This window comes from Muntiacus reevesi, chromosome X, assembly GCF_963930625.1.
Source record: "Muntiacus reevesi chromosome X, mMunRee1.1, whole genome shotgun sequence".
NCBI classification, from domain to species: Eukaryota; Metazoa; Chordata; class Mammalia; order Artiodactyla; family Cervidae; genus Muntiacus; species Muntiacus reevesi.
The window spans coordinates 144959449-144980477 of record NC_089271.1 but is presented as its reverse complement, the minus strand read 5'-3'; the positions used below and the strand labels follow the sequence as shown (position 1 = coordinate 144980477).

The 21029-nt window shown below is 37.9% G+C and overlaps 1 long non-coding RNA gene across 1 annotated transcript in view; it reads right to left on the bottom strand.

Annotated features, from left to right (window-relative positions):
• The window catches only part of LOC136153256 (uncharacterized), a 35299-nt gene extending 14497 nt beyond the window's left edge, over window positions 1-20802 (bottom strand). Inside the window, exons 1-2 of the long non-coding RNA XR_010660378.1 lie at window positions 20682-20802; window positions 19923-20108 (exon numbers count right to left, since the gene is read on the bottom strand). This is a non-coding gene — a long non-coding RNA (uncharacterized lncRNA). The remainder of the gene's footprint in view (window positions 1-19922; window positions 20109-20681) is intronic.
• Between the last annotated feature and the right edge of the window lie 227 nt (window positions 20803-21029).

Sequence of the window (21029 nt, the reverse complement as noted above, 5' to 3'; positions counted from 1 at the left end):
CAAACGTTAAAGCTATAAAACTATTTCATTTCAGTGAATGATTTTCTGGAGATAACCTGTAGAAATGTCTGTATGATATTTTTGTCCTTTGTTTTGGTATATTGCCAATGACATCTAAAAGCTGATATGAGCATCTAGGCAAATGAATACTGTGATGGTAATTTTATGTATCAACTTGCTGGGACCACAATGCCCAGATATTTGATCAAACATTATTCTAGATGTTTCTGTGAGAGTGTTTTTGAATGAGAATCACATTTAAATAGGTACAATTTGGGTAAAGCACTTAGCCCTCCATAATGTGGATGGGCATCATCCAATCAGTTGAAGGCATGGATAGACCAAAAGGCTGACCTTCTCTGAACAAACAAGAAGGAATTCTGCCAGGAGACTGCCTTTGAACTTCACCTACAACATAGGCTCTTTGTGACTTGCCAGAGGATGCCTTCAGACTCCAACTATAACTCTCTCCTGAGCCTCCAGTCTGTTTGCCTCCTACATTAGACTTTGGACTCACCAAGCCAATTCAATCTCATTAGTCAATTCCTCAAAATACATCCTATTGTTTTTGTCTCTCTGGGAACCTAAATCAAGAGTCTTTTCTATTCTATTCTGTGGTGCTTTCTACCCAAAAGATTTCCCAGCAACATCTGGTTACTGACAGTTCAGTGAAAATATATCTGGGATTTGTATCAAATAAACAGTGTCATTCATGGAAGCAATTTAAATATTCATCAATGAAAAAAAAAGAAAAAAAAATAAATATCCATCAACGGATGAATGGATAAAGATAGTGTGCTACATATATACAATGGAATATTACTCAGCCATGTAAAGTAACAAAGTTGAATCATTTGTAGAGATGCAGATAGAACTACAGTTTGTCATACAGAGTCAAGTAATTTAGAAAGAGAAAATCAAATATGGTACATTAAAGTATACATGTAGAATCAAGAAAAGTGGTACTGATGAACCTATTTGCAGGGCATGAACAGGCATGCATAGAGAATGAAAATGTGGATATGGGGAGGGGGAAACAGGGGTGGGATGAATTGTGAGATTGGGACTGACATATACACATTACCATGTGAAAAACAGATAGCTAGTAGGAACCTGCTGTATAGCACATGGAGCTCAGCTTGGTGATTTGTGGTGGCCCAGATGTATGTGGGGGAGATCTAAGAAGGAGATATATGGATAACTGATACACTTCTTTCTACAGCAGAAACTAACACATTATAAAGCACTATTATCCCAATTTTTAAAAATGCTATCAATAATAGCATCATAAAGTATGAATATATAGAGATAATCTATGTAGCACACCTATGTCCATAGATGTGTATGACCTGTAATCTGAATCTGCAGAACCTTGCTGAGAGAAATTAAAGAAGCCCTAATAAACAGACTGACTACAACAGTCCTGAGAGCCACAGAGTGTTGGCATAAGTCCTTTTGAAAGGACATCACCATTATCCCAATTACCCCTACCATAGTTGGGCCTCAGGCCAAACTACAGGAAGGGAACACAGCCCATCAACAGAAAGTTGGATTAAGGATTTACTGCACATGGCCCCACCCACCAAAGCAAGACCCAGTTTTCCCCACAGCCAGTCCTCCCATCAGGAAGCTTCTGCAAGCCTCTTATCTCATCCATCAGAGGGCAGATAGAATGAAAACCACAGTCACAGAAAACTAACCAAACTAATCACATGGATCACAGTCTTGTCTAACTCAATGAAACTATGAGCCATGCTGTGTAGGGCCATCTAAGACAGATGGGTCATGGTGGAAAGTTCTGACAAAACGTGATCCACTGGAGAAGGGAATGCAAACCACTTCAGTATTCTTGCCTTGAGAACCCCATGAACACTATGAAAAGGTAAAAAGATATGACACTGAAAGATGAACTCCCCAGTTTCATAAGTTCCATTTTCATAATGGAAATCTTATTTGGTACAAGAAGGCAAAGTAAAAAGAAGAGAAATAAAAGACATACAAATTGTAATGTAAAAAAATTTCTTTCATCTTTGTGGATGACATTATTGTCTATGAAGAAAATTTCAAGAAACGTATATTGCAAAAGAAAAAAAAAAACAAAACAACTGGACATGCATAACTAAAAAAATGGACTCTAACACATACCTCACAACTAACAGAAAAAAACAACTCAAAGTGGAGTATACTTAAATATTAATTTATATTTAAACATATTTAAATATATTAAAAATAAAAGTAAAGCATGCCGCGAATCATGAAATGTAGATCGAAGACCTAAGAAAATAAAGATGAACTCCCCAGGTCGGCAGGTGTCCAATATACTACTGGAGAAGAGCAGAGAAATAGTTCCAGAAGGAAAGAAGAGCATGAGACAAAGTGGAAACAATGCACAGTTGTGGATGTATCTGGTTGTGAAAGTTAAGACAAGAGCTCACCCAGAAGTCTCCATATCTACACTGAAACCAAGTTCCACTCAAGAGTCAACAAGTTCCACTGCAAGATGCACCATGCTAATTCTCCAGCAAAACAGGAACATAACACTGAACATTAAAAGATTGGCTGCCCAAAGCTATGCCTAGCCCATAGAAACCCCAAAACTCACTCCTGGACTCTTCATTGCACTCCAGAGAGAAAAGATCCAGCTCTACCCACCAGAACACAGAACACAACTTCCCGAAACCAGGAAACCTTGACAAGCCACTGGTCCAACCCCACCCGCAGATAGCAGTCTCCACAATTAATAGGACCATGAACTTCCATCCTGCAGAAAGGGCACCCCAAACACAGCAATTTAAACAAAATGAAAAGGCAGAGAAATATTCAGCAGGTGAAGGAACATGATTAATAAAACCACCAAACCAAACCAAAGAGGAGGAGATAGGGAGTCTACCTGAAAAAGAATTCAGAATGACAGTAAAGATGATTTAAAATCTTGAAAACAAAATGGAGTTACGGAAAAATAGACTAGAGACAAGGGTTGAGAAGATAGAAGAAATGTTTAACAAACACCTAGAAGGAAAAAAGAAGAGTCAATCAATAATACACAATGCAATAACTGAGATTTAAAGTACTCTGGAGGAAACCAACAGTAGAATAACTGAGGTAGAAGAGAGGATAAGTGAGGTGGAAGACAGAATGGTAGAAATAAATGAAGCAGAGAGGAAAAAAGAAAAAAAGAATTAAAAGACATGAGGACAACCTCAGAGACCTCTGGGACAACATTAAATGCCCCAACATTCAAATCATAGGCATCCCATAAGAAGAAGATGAAAGGGCATGAGAAAATATTTGAGGAGATAATAGTTGAAAACTTCCCTAAAATGGGGAAGGAAATAGCTACCCAAGTCCGAGAAACCCAGAGAGTCCCAAACAGGATAAACCCAAGGTGAAACACCCCAAGACACATATTAATCAAACTAACAAAGATCAAACACAAACAGCAAATATTAAAACCAGTAAGGGAAAGGCAACAAATAACACACAAGGGGATCCCCATAAGGATAACAGCTAATCTTTCAACAGTAACTCTTCAGGCCAGAAGAAAATGGCAGGACATACTTAAGCGATGAAAGAGAAAAACCTACAACCAAGATTCCTCTACCCAGCAACTATCCTATTCAAATATGAAGGAGAAATCAAAAACTTTACAGACAAGCAAAAGCTTAGAGAATTCAGCACCACCAAACCAGCTCTTCAACAAATGCTAAAGGATGTTCTCTAGACAGGAAACACAGAAAAGGTTTATAAAAACGAACTCAAACAATAAAGTAAATGGTAATGGGATCATACTTATCAATAATTACCTTAAATGTAACTGGGTTAAATGCTCCAATTAAAAGACAAAGACTGGCCAGATGGATACAAAAATAAGACCCCTATGTATACTGCCTACAAGAGACCCACCTGAAACCTAGGGACACATACAGACTGAAAGTGAAGGGCTGGAAAAACATATTTCATGCAAATAGAGACCAAAAGAAAGCAGGAGTAGCAACACTCATATCAGATAAAATAGACTTTAAAATGAAGACTGTAATAAGAGACAAAGAAGGACACTACATAATGACCAAAGGATCAATTGAAGAAGATATAACAATTATAAATATATATGCAGCCAACATAGGAGCACCTTAATATGTAAGTCAAATGCTCACAAGTATGAAAGGGAAAATTAACAGTAACACAATGATAGCAGGGGCAAATCCTTGGCAAATTTTTAAAACTTGAAATCATTTCAAGCATCTTTTCTGATAACAATGAGGTAACATTAGATGTCAACTACAGGAAAAACACTATAAAAAACACAAATATATGGAGGGTAAATAACACCCTCCTGAATAACCAACAGATCATGAAAGAAACCAAAAAGTAAATCAAAATAAGCATTGAAACAAGTGAAAAGGAAAACACGACAATACAAAACCTATGGGATTCAGTAAAAGCAGTGCTAAGAGGGAGGTTCATAGCTATACAAGCCTACCTCAAGAAACAAGAGAAACATCAAATGAACAACCTAAATTTACACCTAAAGCAATGAGAAAAAGAAGAGCAGAAGAACCCCAAGGTTAGTAGAAGGAAAGAAATCATAAATATGAGAGCAGAAATGAATGAAAAAGAAATGAAAGAGACTAGCGCAAAGATCAGCAAAACTAAAGGGTGGTTCTTTGAGAAGATAAATAAAATGAAATAAAATAAAACCAGACTCATCAAGAAAAAAAGGGGAGAAGAAGCAAATCAAGAAAATTAGAAATCAAAATGGAGAAATCACAACAGAAAACCCAGAAAAACAAAAGATCTTAAGAGAATACTATGAGTAAATTATATGCCAATAAAATGGACAACTTGGAAAAAATGGACAAATTCTTAGAAAAGTGTACCCTTTCAATACTGAACCAGGAAGAAACAGAAAACCTTAACAGACCCATCACAAGCACAGAAATCAAAACTGTAATAAAAAATCTTCCAACAAACAAAAGCCCAGGGCCAGATGGCTTCACAGGTGAATTCTACCAAAATTTTAGAGAAGAGCTAACACCTATGCTACTCAAACTCTTCCAGAAAATTGCAGAGGAAGGTAAACTTCTATTAGGCCATCATCACCGTAATATCACAACCAGACAAATGTGCCACCAAAAAAAAAAAAAAAAGAAAAAAAAAAACTACTGGGTAATATCACTGATGGATATAGATGCAAAAATCCTCGACAAAATTCTAGCAAACAGAATCCAACAACATATTACAAAAATCATATATCATGACCAAGTGGGCTTTATCCCAGGGATGCAAAGATTCTTACTTATTCACAAATCAATCAATGTGATATACCATATTAATAAATTGAAAGATACTCACCAGAAAGCAGGCACAGAAAGAACATACCTCAACATAATAAAAGCCATATATGACAAACCCACAGCAAATATTATTCTCAATGGCAAAAAATTGAAAGCATTTCCTCTAAAATCAGGGGAGAGACAAAGGTGCCAACTCTCACCACTACTGTTCAACATGGTTTTGGAAGTCCTAGCCACAGCAGTCAGAGAAGAAAAAGAAATAAAAGGAATACAGATTGAAAAAGAAGTAAAATTCTCACTGTTTGCAGATGACATGATCTTCTACATAGAAAACCCTAAAGATACCACCGGAAAATTACTAGAGCTAATCAATGAATATAGTAAATTTGAAGGATATAAAATTAATACACAAAAATCCTTTGCATTTATATACACTAACAATGAAAAACAGAAAGAGAAATTAAGGAAACAATTCCATTCACCATTGCAATGAAACAAATAAAACACTTTGGAATAAATTTACCTAAAAAAACAAAAGAGCTATATGTAGAAAAATAGAAAACACTGATGAAAAAAATCAAAGATGACACAAATAGATGTAAAAATATACCATATTCATGCATTAAAAAATCAATAAAGTTAAAATGAGTATATTACCCAAAGCAATCTATAGATTGAATGCAATCCCTATCAAGCTACCAATGGTATTCTTCACAGAACTAGAACAAATAATTTCACAATTCATATGGAAACATAACAAAACTTGAATAGCCGAAGGATTCTTGAGAAAGAAGAATCGAACTAGAGTAATCAACCTTCCTGACTTCAGACTATACTAGAAAGCTACAGTCATCAAGAGAGTATGGTACCGGTACAAAGAGAGAAATATAGATCAATAGAACACTATACAAAGCTCAGAGAGAAACCCATGCACCTATGGATACCTAATATTTAACAAATGAAGCACAAATATACAATGGAGAAAAGACAGTCTCTTTAACAAGCGGTGCTGAGAGAACTGGTCAACCATGTTTAAAAGACTGAAATTAGAACACTATCTAACACCATTTCAAAAGGTCCTAAACTAGAACACTTTTTTTTTTTTAATGTAGGAAATCTACTTTATTTTTTTTAGTCTGAAATTTTTTTTCCTTTATTTTTTATTAGTTGGAGGTTAATTACTTTACAATATTGTAGTGGTTTTTGCCATACATTGACATGAATCAGCCATGGATGTACATGTGTTCCCCATCCAGAACCCCCTCCAACCTCCCTCCCCACTAGAACACCCTCTAACACACTTTCTATCACCTTGGTAAATTCAGACTTAAACTGAAGCAGAGAAAACCACTAGACCATTCAGGTATGGCCTAAATCAAATCCCTTACAATTATACAATTTAGTCAGTCAGTCGTGTTGGACTCTCTTTGACTCCATGGACTGCAGCACGCCAGGCCTCCCTGTCCATCAAAAACTCGTGGAGTTTACTCAAACTCATGTCCATTGAGTCAGTGATGCCATCCAACCATCTCATCCTCTGTTGCCCCCTTCTCCTCCCGCCTTCAATCTTTCCCAGCATCAGGGTCTTTTCAAATGAGGTGGCTAAAGTATTGGAGTTTCAGCTTCAGCTTCGGTCCTTCCAATGAATATTCAGGACTGATTTCCTGTAGGATGGACTGGTTGGATCTCCTTGCTGTCCAAGGGACTCTCAAGAGTCTTCACCAACACCACAGTTCAAAAGCATCAATTCTTTGGCACTCAGCTTTCTTTGTAGACCAACTCTTACATCCATACATGACTACTGGAAAAACCATAGCTTTTGACTAGATGGACCTTTGTCAGCAAAGTAATATCTCTGCTTTTTAACATGCTGTCTAGGTTGCTCATAACTTTTCTTCCAAGGAGCAAGCATCTTTTAATTTCATGGCTGCAGTCACCATCTGCAGTGACTTTGGAGCCCCCCAAAATTAAACCTGGCATTATTTCCACTGTTTCCCAATCTATTTGCCATGAAGTGATGGGACCAGATGCTATGATCTTAGTTGAGTTTTAAACCAACCTTTTCACTCTCTTTCACTTTCATCAAAAGGCTCTTTAGTTCTTCTCTTTCTGCCATAAGTGTAGTGTTATCTGCATATCTGAGGTTATTGATATAACTCCTGGCAATCTTGATTCCAGCCTGTGCTTCACCCAGCCCAGCATTTCTCATGATGTATTCTGCACATAAGTTAAATAAGAAGGGTGACAATATACAGCCTTGACATACTCCTTTTCCGATTTGGAAACAGTCTGTTGTTCCATTTCTAGTCCTAACTATTGCTTTTTGACCTGCATACAGATTTCTCAGGAGGCAGGTAAGGTGGTCTGGTATTCTCATCTCTTTATGAATTTTCCAGTTTGTAGTGATCCACACCCTCAAAGGCTTTGGCATAGTCAAAAAAAGCAGTGGAAGTGAAAAATAGATTAAAGGGATTAGATCTGATAGACAGAGTGCCTGAAGAACTATGGATGGAGGTTCGTGACATTATACAGGAGGCAGTGATCAAGACCATCCCCAAGAATAAGAAATGCAAAAAGGCAAAATCATTGTCTGAGGAGGCCTTACGAATAGCTGAGAAAAGAAGAGAAGTGAAAAGCAAAGGAGAAAAGGAAAGATATTCCCATTTGAATGCAAAGTTCCAAAGAAGTGTTGGTGGTATAGTGGTGAGCATCGCTGCCTTCCAAAGTTCCAAAGAATACCAAGACGAGATAAGGTAGCCTTCCTCAGTGATCAATGCAAAGAAATAGAGGAAAACAATAGAATGTGAGAGACTTGAGATATCTTCAAGAAAATTAGAGATACAAAGGGAACATTTCATGCAAAGATGGACACAATAAAGGACAGAAATGGCATGGACCTAACAGAAGCAGACGATATTAAGAAGAGGTGGCAAGAATATGCAGAAGAACTATACAAAAAAGATCTTCATGACCCAGATAATCACGATGGTGTAATCACTCACCTAGAGCCAGACATCCTGGAATGTGAAGTCGAGTGGGCCTTAGGAAGCATCACTACAAACAAAGCTAGTGGAGGTGATGGAATTTCAGTTGAGCTATTTCATATCCTAAAAGATGATGCTGTTAAAGTGCTGCACTCAATATGCCAGCAAATTGGGAAAACATAGCAGTGGCTACAGGATTGGAAAGGGTCAGTTCACTGCAATCCCAAAGAAAGGCAATGCCAAAGAATGTTCAAACTACCACACAGTTGCACTTATCTCACATGCTAGCAAAGTAATGCTCAAAATTCTCCAAGCCAGCCTTCAACAGTACATGAACTGTGAACTTCCAGATGTTCAAGCTGGAATTAGAAAAGGCAGAGGAACCAGAGATCAAATTGTTAACATCCGTTGGATCATAGAAAAAGCAAGAGTTCCAGAAAAACATCAACTTCTGCTTTATTGACTACGCCAAAGTCTTCGACTGTGTGGATCACAACAAACTGTGGGAAATTCTTAAAGAGATGGGAATACCAGACCACCTGACCTGCCTCCTGAGAAACCTGTATGCAAGTCAAGAAGTAACAGTTAGAACTGGACATGGAACAACAGACTGTTTCCAAATCAGGAAAGGAGAACATCAAGGTTGTATACTGTCACCCTGCTTATTTAATATATACACAGAGTGCAAATTATGCGAAATGCCTGGCTGGATGAAGCACAAGCTGGAATCAAGATTGCAGGGAAAAATATCAATAACCTCAGAGATTCAGATGACACCACCCTTATGGCAGAAAGTGAAGAGGAACTGAAGAGCCTATTGATGAAAGTGAAAGAGGAGAGTGAAAAAGCTGGCTTAAAACTCAACACTCAAAAAATGAAGATAATGGCATCTGGTCCCACCACTTCATGGCAAACAGATGGGTAAACAATGGAAACAGTGACAGACTATTTTCTTGGGCTCCAAAATCACTGCAGATGGTGACTGCAGCCATGAAATCAAAAGACACCTGCTCCTTGGAAGAAAATCTATGACCAAACTAGACAGAGACATTACTTTGCCGACAAGTGTCCATGTAGTCAAAGCTATGGTTTTCCCAGTAGTCTTATATGGATATGAGAGTTGGACTATGAAGAAAACTGAGTGCCAAAGAATTGATGCTTTTGATCTGTGGTGTTGGAGAAAACTCTTGAGAGAGTCCCTTGGACTGCAAGGAGATCAAACCAGTCAATCCTACAGGAAATCAGTCCTGAATATTCATTGGAAGGACTGTTGCTGAAACTCCAATACTTTGGCCACCTGATGCAAAGAACTGACTCATTGGAAAAGACCCTGATGCTCGGAAAGATTGAAGGCAGGAGGAGAAGGGGACAACAGAGGATGAGATGACTGGATGGCATCACTGACTTGAAGGACATGAGTTTGAGCATGTTCTGGGAGCTGGTAATGAACATGGAAGCCTGGCATGCTGTAGTCCATGGGGTCACAAAGAGTCAGACAGGACTAAGTGACTGAACTGAACTAACAAAACATTAACTCTAAAGAGGAAATAAGAGGAAAATATGAGAAAAGTCAGTGGTTGCTCTGAGGTGACATGGCTCCAGCAAATTAACTTTGTACTTTTAAGAAGTGAAAAAATATTTTTTTAATCCCTGTTTGTACTGCTCATCCCCATACAATCACAGGCCTCTTTCTCTCTCTTTTCCCCTTTCTCCCCCACCCTTCAACATCAAAGTTCCAGAAAGCATCTTTGCATTTGGTTTTTAATATGTTTCTCTTCCTACCGACCCCTTACCTTACCGCACTATAGTTTTTGTCCCCATAATTGCAATGAATGTGCTCTCACCAAGGTCACAAATCTCCTTTTTGTCTCTAGGTTCAGATATTTTGTATAAATATGTTAACATCTTGAAAGTTCTTTTAATAACCATATAAAATATGCATGTTTGTACACATTGCTCCTATTGCTTAATATCAAATCTTCAACAGTTTCCCAGGCTCTGGAGCAGGAGGTGCTGGGTTCAAACCCAAGATGACCTGCTGCTTAACTGTGCAGTCCTGGGCCAAATTCTTATTTTTCTGTTCCACAGTTTTTTAATCTATAAAATGAGTATAAGCAATTGTATCTACCTCAAAGAGGTGCTGTGAGCACTGAAGAACTGATATATGAATAGGACTTGGCATATGATACATAAAAAGGACTTGGCACAAATACAATTTTAGCCAATTTTGTATTTTGTTTTCTCTATTTTTATTGATACTACTATCCTGGCAGTTGTGAAAAATAGGGTTTACACTGATTTTTATTCATATTCAGTGACATTTAAGGGATGTTTTTACTGAGTGTATTAGTTTCCTAATACTACCATTTCTTTGTATCACTCATTCATACACTAATCAGTAATATATGTTGAGCTTGAAACCTATACTATTCCATTAGCGCTTACTCACTAACTCTGAACTGGAAATAAGAGGAAAATATGGGGAAAGTCAATGGTTAAATCTGAGATGACATGGCTCCTGCACATTAACTTTATACTTTTCTGAACTGGCAATAAAAAAGAAAACATGAAATTCATGGTTTAAAACAACAGAACTTTTTCCCTCTCTCACTTCTGGAGACCAGAGTCCAAAAGTAGGGTATTGACAGGGCCATACTAGAGTAGCAGACTCCAGTCTTTGCCTCCATCTTTCTTTACATGGCCTTCTTCCTTGTGTGTGAAATCACCCTCTCCTTTCTTTTTTTTTTTTTCTCTCCTTTCTCTTATAAGTACACCAGTCATTGGTTTTAGGGACCACCCTAAATTCAGTATGAACTCATCTCAATTATATATGCTCAGACCATACTTCTAAATATGGTTGCAATCACAGGTATGGGTTAAGGCTTGGACATATCTTGTTGTGGAATATAATTCAACCCACTACAGTGATATAAGCAGATTAGAAATCTAAAATGAGGTCTTACCTTTTGTACAGAGCATATGAATGCATCTGTACATGCATGAATACACATATTCCCATATAAGAAAGCTTTGGGACCCATATAACCCAGATGAAAACATTAGCAAGGATTATCTTTGAGTGCTATATTTAGGGTATTTTTATTTTATTTCTGTCTATATGTTCCATTTTTTAACCTATAAACCTGTGTTACTCTTGTAAATACAGAGAATAATAAAATCACTGAGGAACACAAGCAATCTTTGCTCTGCCTACAAGAGAACCATAAATTTAGAACAGGACCATCCCCGAGGCACAGGAAGGGATAAGAAGATGTTGGGGAGCCCATTCCACACTATAACAGGACACAATTCCCCAAATTCCAAATCATACTACTTACTATCAATATTTTAAATTCCTACCTATTTAAGTGGGGGAAAAGTGTTGTACCTCAGTTTGATTAGTTTTGCTGTGCCCTGATGAACAGTGAGGCTGAGGGTCTTATCAGCTGAGAAGCAGTTGTGTGTACTGGTTACATGTGGGGCTCAGAGACCACACAGAATCTGTTCACATCTTGGTCTTGGGACCGGCTAGCCCTACCCTCACTGTGCCTCACTTCCCTGATGGTTAAAGTCCAACAACACGGGCTTCCCTAGTGGTTCAGTGGTGAAGACTCCATATTTTGCAGGTTTCATCCCTGGTCTGGGAACTAAGGATACCTCATGCCCCATGGTGCAGCCAAAAAAAAGAAAAAACAAAGTCGGGGAACAGTATCTCCTCCTAGGCTGTGGTGAGGAGGAAAAGACTAAGTGTAGGTTGAACATGCACAACAGTTAGGTAGTGAAGAGGTCAGGAATAAATATGTACAATTCTTACCATTATTATCATACCTAAATGAATCATTAGAAATTACAGGATCATTTTTATTATTCTGTGAGCTTATACTGATTGACTTGAACTGACCTATGGTGTTTATCATAAAAAAGTAGCTTATAAAATCATAAGGATTTTACATCATTGCTATTCTTAAAAAATGCATAATTATACTGGCATAGTACAATTTCTGAAAAAAAATGTAGTCAAATGTAGACAGTTCTTATCCATAAGAAATAGACCTTTAAGAATTTTAATGACTTTTTTTCCCTTCGTGCGTTGTCTACCCAGTTTTATCTACAACAAAGTGCTTGGTTTTGGAAGTGCAAAATATAGTAAGAATAAATATCCCTAGCCCTTCCCATAGGAAAGTGGGTCGGTGTCAAAATGGGGAACCCCTAAGCAAAAGGAATTAGGTAACAAGTGGTCTCAGAACTAATTTTTTAATCTACCACATGACATTCCCAGTGGGCAATGTCAAGAGAATTAGACATGCCTAAAGGAATGGCAATCATGTCTCTCAAATAAAGCTTATATGCAGCAGTCCAATGACATCTACACTTCCCAGGATTTTAGTAAAGGTTGTGAGATAAAAGCAGCCTCACAAGATGCGTCCTTCTGTACTCTCACAATTAAAGCCCCTTGAGCTAAGAGCAAGCCATGGTTTTAACCACCAGTTAGCCAAGGAGTGAGCTTCAAGGGAAAGGAAAACATGAGGGTTTGCATGATATTGCCCAGTCCCACAGCAACCCGAGGGGAGAATGCTTAAACAGAAGGATTCAAGGGGAAAGTTTAGTCACAGTTTCAATCAGACAAAGTTCCCAGGCACAATCAACATGTGAGAATGAAATAAACTTTAAAGTACCTTCCTGGGACTTTCCCGATGACCCACTGGTTAAGAATCCACCTTCCAATGCAGAGGATGTGGGTTTGATCCGTGGTCAGGAAACTAAGATCCCACATGCCGTGGGGGCAACTAAGCTTGCAGGCCACAACTAGAGAGAAGCCGCAATGAAGAGCCCACATGACACAGTAAAGATCCCACATGCCACATCTCAGACCCAACACAGCCAAATAAACAAATAAATATTAAAAAATAAAATTGCAACCTCATCACTAGAAAAAAGGAAAAAATAAAGAAAAGGAAAGAAAAGGAAAAAAGTACCTTCTTTATGCAACTAAAACTAAGAAAGGCAAAGGAAAATATACAAAAGTCCAGCACTTCAAAAAAATTCAAAATGGGATACATGCTCAAGCCAACTGAGGGATCTGAGGGTTAGTCTGAACACAGGAGGACTACCTGCGATCATGTCATCTTTCACCTAGGTTCTGGACGTAGAGGTCTAGCTGAGCAACAGTGTGAATGAAAGACAAGAGAAGTTTCATATTCAGGAGGTACTGAGACACTATTTAGAGCTAGCTGAGACCTGGCAACTCTAAGACTTTGAACAATTGCAGATAAAAAGTGACTAAAAATAGTATCTGCTGATTCCCTTAGTGCCTCCTTCAGCACAGAAATTGAGAAAATGGGTGTGTCCATTTTAGAAGCTATAGAAGCTCTGAAAGAGAATATACATGGCATAACATTCATAACATATACATTTCCTTTCTGCTCCTTCAAATCCAAATGATTTCTATGAGCTCTTCTTATTTAAGTCATCTCTTTTCTTGGGAGAGAACACAGGAGAAATTATACATATATTTGTTGAACTTTTACAATATTGAAAAACTGATATCTTCTATCAGTTTGTTCATTATTCCTGACAACAGATCTGTGAGGTAGGTATCAATATGCCATTTCCTAGATGACCCACTATATGGTCACAGACATCTACTTAGAGGCATCTCTCTTCATTTTCCATGGGTTATTTTTTCCAAAGAAGAGACAATTTTTAGAAATAGAAACAAAAAGTTTCCTTTAAAGAAGATTATAAAAATTAACTGTTGTATGATCCCAATGCCCTTTAAAGAATTCGTAGTGTGTATGTGAGTGTGTGAGTGATAGTTGCTTAGTCATGTCTGACTCTATGCAACCCTATGGACTGTAGTCCACTGGCTCCTCTGTTCATGGAATGCTCCAGGCAAGAAAACTGGAGTGGACTGCCATTTCCTTCTCCATCATATGTGTATAAAGAGAATGAAAGGACATATAGGTAGTTTTCATTTCCTGCTTACTCTTGAATCTACATCACATCTCTTTATTAAATTTGAGTTATGGACTTCCCTGGTGGTCCAGTGGTTAAGAATCCACCTTACAATGTGGGGAGAAATAAATATATATATTGTAATTGATTATATTTTTTAAAATTGAAAGTTAAAACTCAAATTTATAAAAGTGATTACCTATAAGATGACAGAGCAGCAGCTCAGGATGGAAGATGATATATATTCTCATTAAAAATACAATACATAATTACTGACTCCAGGTACTAAAAAGGACAAGAAACAATGACCAACCCAGTAGCAAAGAGCAACTCTACTTGATCAGATTGAATTAGACACATTTCACACTAAAAGGAACCAGCATTCTTTGGAGAAAAGGCTGATTCCAGGACTAAGTGGGAATTGCAGCAGATGAGTCTGAACCAAACTCTCATTCTATAACACATGTCAAGGAGACAACAGCCACCCTAAAGACTCAGAAGCCAACCAAAAGGCTCCCACAGTTCAAAAATAGAACAATTTGAACATCAAAAATGTTAATACCTGCAATGGATTAAAACATCAAGTATATAAACATCTAGAGCGTATGATGACACTCTAAAAGAAAAAAAACCAACTCAATTTTCACCTTTGGAGGATCCCACAGAAAAAACTCACCATCTTAAAGAGTAGAAATATTGCAAAAGAATTAAGCATTAATTCCTCTCTTCTGTGTCAACCAGATATCAGTGTAACCTCATAGTTGATGAGAGGAAGTTTGTCTTATAGAAGAATTCCAGCTAATACATGGAAAAGAAATTATAGAATTAAAATATTACCATTTGCAACCATTAATGAAATATAGATCGAGGTCTTCATCTTAAGAGGCTAAGAAAACATGAGTAAAAGGCAGATGGGAAATGTCATAATAGATGGATCAGACAACACCTGGACCCACTGATCAGTCTCAAGGACAGAGGAAGAAGGACAGAAATGAAGAGGCTCCTGATATAGGGCTATAGGAAGTACACCACCACATCTCAGGTACTCTTTCCACAAATCTGAATCTGAGCAAGCCTCTATATGTACAGTAATTACCAATTTAAAGGAAATAGGATGAGCCAGTAGAACCAACAGCACAATAGAGACATAATCAGCATAATCCAGAATGCAGATTCCACAGGAATAAGATCCAGTCTGTTAAGTAAATAAATAGAGACTTTAAAAAGGACATTTGGATGAAAAGAGATCAAGATTTCAGGGAAATTAAGCTTAAAACCACAATGAGCTGCTACCACGTATCTATAAGAACAGCAAAAAGGAGAAAGATGGAAAATACCAAATTGTCTAATGCATAGAAACTGTGATGAATATTATCTTCTAATTTTTACAATCATTATCTTCACATTTTTGTTAAATAAATACTCTGTATATGCAAAAATGCCTACCAAAGCATAGTTTTCACCTGACAACACCTAACAGGGGCTGACATAGTTCAACAAATGTCTCTTTCTTCTTCCTAAGTATAATGGTGAGGAGTGTGGGCTCCAGAGACAGACCAGGTCCAAACCACCATTCTACCACTTATAAAATGGTATGAATTTGAAAAAAAAAAATAATGGTATGAATTTGAACACTTTTACTTCACCTCATAGTCACTCAAGTGCCTCATCTGCAAAACACCAATTTATGCAGAAGTGATCATAGAAGAAAGAAGTTCAAAGTAAAAAATATTGCCTTGTGTTTTGGTTTCTACAAATGGTGAGGAATAACATAATTTAAAAAAATTCAACTGCAAAAAGCTTGGGATAGCTGGCTCTCTCTGTAATATGGGAGAATGAAAGAACCTCTCTGGGCCTCAGTTTTCTCCTTTAAGAACTGTCTTTACCTCATGGGTTGTTGCTTTGAGAATTAATTGATACATGCAAATACTTAGAATGGCATGAGGCACACAATATCAGCTCAATAAATGGTAGAATTTTCATAAGGACACGCAAGTTTTGATATTTTTACGAAGTTTCCATTTGTCTGTAATAAAGCTTGTCATTTGAACTCAACTCGAATATCATGTCCTAAGAAAGAGCTTCACTGACAACTGTGTCTACAACAATCCCTGTCCCTGTAATTTTCTACTAATGAATTTTATTTTGTTGCAAGCATTTATTCCCATACAAAATAGCCCAGCTTATTGATTTGTTTCCCTGCTTATTGCCAGTTTCTCAAACTAGAGTAAAAGCTCTAGGGATACTGCCCTTTCTTATTCACTGTGTTGCATCCCCAGAAACTAGTTTCAGTGAATGTGATGGATTGAAATGTCACCCCAAAAAGATATGTTGAAGTCTTAATTCCCAGTGCCCCTGAACATAACCTTACTTGGAACTATGGCTGCTGCAGATGTAGTTAGTTAAGATGAGGTCATACTGGAGTAGGGTTGTCCCTAAAACAATGTGACTGGTGCCACATAAAGACAGAAGAACAGGGATAACATCATGTGATGATGCAAGCAGAGGTTAGAGTTCTACAGTGCCAAGTCAAGAAATGCAAATATTGCCATCAGGAGCTAGGAAGAAGCTTAGACAGATTCCCCAACTGGTCCTCAGCAGTGAAAGTGCAGAGTCCTAAACCTGGACTTCCAGGAAATTCCCTCCTTTGGACTTCATCTACAACATCAGCTCCTCATGACTCACCAGCGGACTACCTCCAGACTCCAACTAAAACTCTTTCCTGAGTTTCCAGTCTGTCGGCTTCCCCCATCAGACTCCACAAACTAATGTCACTTCCTTAAAATAAATCTCTCTATATATACATCCCATTGGTTCTCTTTGAGAACTCTGACTAATATAGGTATTAAAAATCAAGTATCTTTTCCATCCTAGTGTAACCTGTGCTTTCAACCACAAAGATTTCCCAGCAATAGTCAGCTACTGACACGTTCAGTGAAAATACCTGGAAATTATAATAAAAAAATATTCCCATGACAATATCATCGAAAAGTATGAACTACATAAAGATAACCTATATTGTACATCTGTGTCCACAAATGTGCAAGTTCTAAACTCTGAACACTATAAAACATTGCTGAGAAAATTAAAGCAGGCGTAAATAAAGCAAGGGATATGTCATCTTCTTGGGTCAGAGGACTCGGTATTGTGAAGATGTCTATTCTTCCCAAACTGATGTATAGATTCCTTGCAATCCCAATAAAAATTAACGTGTTCATTTTTTTTAAGAAATTGATTATTCTAAAAAGTCATTGAAATGCAAAGGGCTTAGTCTACAAAAAGCAACTTTGAAAAGAAAAAAGCTGGAGGATAAGCACTATCTTATTTCAAAACTCAAATCTATAGTCATCAAGGCACTGTGGTATTGGGATGAAGGTAGGAATGTATATCAAAGGAACGAAATTAAAATTCTAGAAATAGACCCACATATATATGGGCAACTGATTTTCAACAAAGCTACAAAGGCAATTCAGCAGAAAAAGGAGTCTTTTCAACAAATGGTACTGGGACAAGTAGATAGCCATATGCACATAAACTGTGATAGATGGGGCTTTCCAGGTGGCACTAGTGGTGAAGAATCCACGTGCCAATGCAGGAGATACAAGAGACGTGGGATAGATCCCTGTATAGGGAAGATTCCCTGAAGGAGAAAATACCACCCCACTCCATATTCTTGCCTGGAAAATCCCATGAACAGAGGAGCCTGGAAGGCTACAGTCCATTGGGGTCGCAAAGAGATGGACATGACTGAGTATCTGAGTGTGAACTTTGATCCATATAATGCACTACATACAAAAGTTAACTCAAAAAGAATGACTGATGTAAACATAAAAGCTAAAACTATTTTAAAACTCTAGAAAAATTACAGTAGAAAATTCTTGTGACCTTAGGTTTCGTAAAGATTTCTTATAAATGACATCAAAAGCAAATTCAAAACCATACATGAACGAATTGATGCACTAAATTTCCACAAAACTAAAACTTATGTTCTTCTAAGAACACTGTTGAGAGAATAAAAAGACAAGCCATTGAGCGAATGAGAGAAGTATTTGTAATTCACAGATCTGCTATTTAGAATTAAAAATCTCACAGAGGTCAGTAGAAAACAGACACTTCAATAAATAAGTGGACAAAAGATTTGAACAGATACTTCACCTAAGATATACACTTGTCAAACACATGACATGTGTCAAACACATGTCAAGCACATGAAAAGATGCTCATCATCATTAGTCATTAGGAAAATAGAAATGAAAACTATGAGAAATCACTACACCCCTCTGTGAAGGTCCAATCCAAAATTAAAAAGAATGACCATACCAAATACTGGCAAGGTTGTGGAGGCTGGAACTCTCATATCTCATACGCACTGCTGGTGGCAATGGAAAATGCTCTGACTACTCAGGGAAAAATTTTAGCAGTTTCTTAGGTAGTTAATTTTACAACTATCATATGACCCAGCCATTGCTCTTATAAATATTTACATAGAAAGAGAAAATATATGTCCCAGGAAAGAATTATATACAAATGTTCATAGAAGGTTTATTTCCAAGAGCCCCAAATTGGAAACAATCCAAATATCCATTAACAGGTGAATGAACAGAACAAATTGTTATATATCCAAATAATGGGATAGTTCCACATTATAGAAAAGGAAAGCTAATCTATAGTGACAAAAGTCAGTGGAAGCCTATGAATGAGATAGGTTGAAGTAGAGAGAGAAGCAAAGGAGAGCTTGGTGGACTGATTACCTAAGAGCACAAGGAAGCTTTTTGAGATGATATATATGTTCATTATCTTGACTGTAGTATTAGATTCACAGGTGCATACATATATCAAAACTTAGACCATATACTTTAAATATGCACAGTATATTGCATGTTGACCATACCTCAATAAAATATTTGAAATATATTTATATATTCATAATTCTGATGTAATTAAATTAATCAGGTGAAAAATTCTTACAATTATGCTCTTGTAGTATTAACAGATCCACATTATATCTTATCAAATTGGTCATGCTCCATATAACCAAAATAATCATGTGCAATAAAATATACCCAAGTATTAGGGTAAACTAAATGTTCATTTTCTTCTGAAGTACAGAAATAAAAATATTACATCCTAGGGAAATCATAATGATATTTAATAGGAATTGGTTATTTCAGGAAATGTGGCTGAGTATCATCATGTCAGGACAAACTCTAAAGTAAAAGTGCTTGTTTTTAAATAATAAATTCTATGGCTGACATTTTAAACTAGCACTTGGAAATTGTTTGTTTTTTTAAAAAAATGTTATTATAAAAGGAAAAGAAACCTATTTGCAGCAGAGAACAATCTACATTACAATGTCAAATTATTAGAAAGTCCTAACTACTGTATATTTCATACCCATATGAGAGACACAAGGGAATCACTGATTATTATTTCTAAGATATATTTACTTATTTAACTCTATTTACTACAAATGAATGTTAAAGACCAACTGCCTTCCCAGTTGGACAAACAATTGCTTTTCAGCACAAAAAAGAAAAAAAAGGCTTCTCTCAGATGGGCCTCAAGGGTGACTGAAAAGCATGTAGCAGCTGATGAAATGTATTCCCACTTTCCAACTCTTTCCCATGTAGATCAAAGTAGCTACTTTTAGGCTAGTTTGTGACCCTTACAGAGATATCCCACAACATACTTTTACCATACATATGAACTCATTTGAGTCAGGCGTCATATCCAACTGAAGATGTGAAGTGTTGGGGTCTCTGGAGGACCGCTGGCCTTTGACCTGCAGTGGACGTTCCATCAGTCACCAGGACACTGATCTTCAGAAGCTGTCTCCTTCAGACACCTGATATGAGCAAGGCCATCAGCATGAGGGCTGCACAGGGAGAGACACATCCGGCAATCACCATGGTTTACCGGTGTAACTGTGTGCTCGGCATCGTTCTAGGCACTGGGTTATGACAATGACAATGAAACCATTGGGTAGTGATCATAACAACCAGATGTTACAACGAGCTTCCCACCACGGACGTTTTCTTCTCCGTTTCTCATCTATCCCTTAACAACAAAGCGGAAACGGAATAAAAAGTGACCTGAATTCATAAAGACGTTCATGATCCCGCAATAACCAGAGGGCCATCGGCTTACTCATGTGTTATCACTGAACGTTCTCAGCGATCCTGTGGGGAAAACATTCTCATCCCCATGTTACAGAGGGGAAAGGTGAGGCTCAGAGAGTCGCTCCCCGTCTCACCTCCCGCGCTCCTGCATTTAGGAAGAAAGTGGCTCCAGGATACCCCTGGCGCAGGACACCGCACTCACTGGGGCCGGGCGGGACCCCTGTGCTTTACCTACGAGACAGCGGGGCACCGAGACCCAAAGCGGGAGACCGGCGACTTGCGTGTGGATCCCTTTGTCTCCCCACACCCCAGGGCGGTAAAGCGCCTACCGTAGGTACTCACTCTCCAACCTCAGTTCCAAACAACTGAAGGCGAAAAGTGCTCTCCTCTCCAGGCGCTTTTGTCTCCATTAAAAAGTCGTCGAGGTCGCCTTGCTGACGTCACGTTTCTACGGTTACCGCCAGGCGCGGGCAGATCCTCCACCACCTTAAATACCAATACCCTCCCACCCTCCTGCACCCCCTTATCTTTAGCTTAAAGTAAAACACCTCAGCTCTTCAGGCTGCAACCGAGAAAACATACTCATTAGAGCCACTAGACCGGGACCCCAGCAACTAGCAAAAATCTGTCCAGTTTGGTGGGACAAAATATGTGCTTGTGGTCAGAAATTGCGTTTG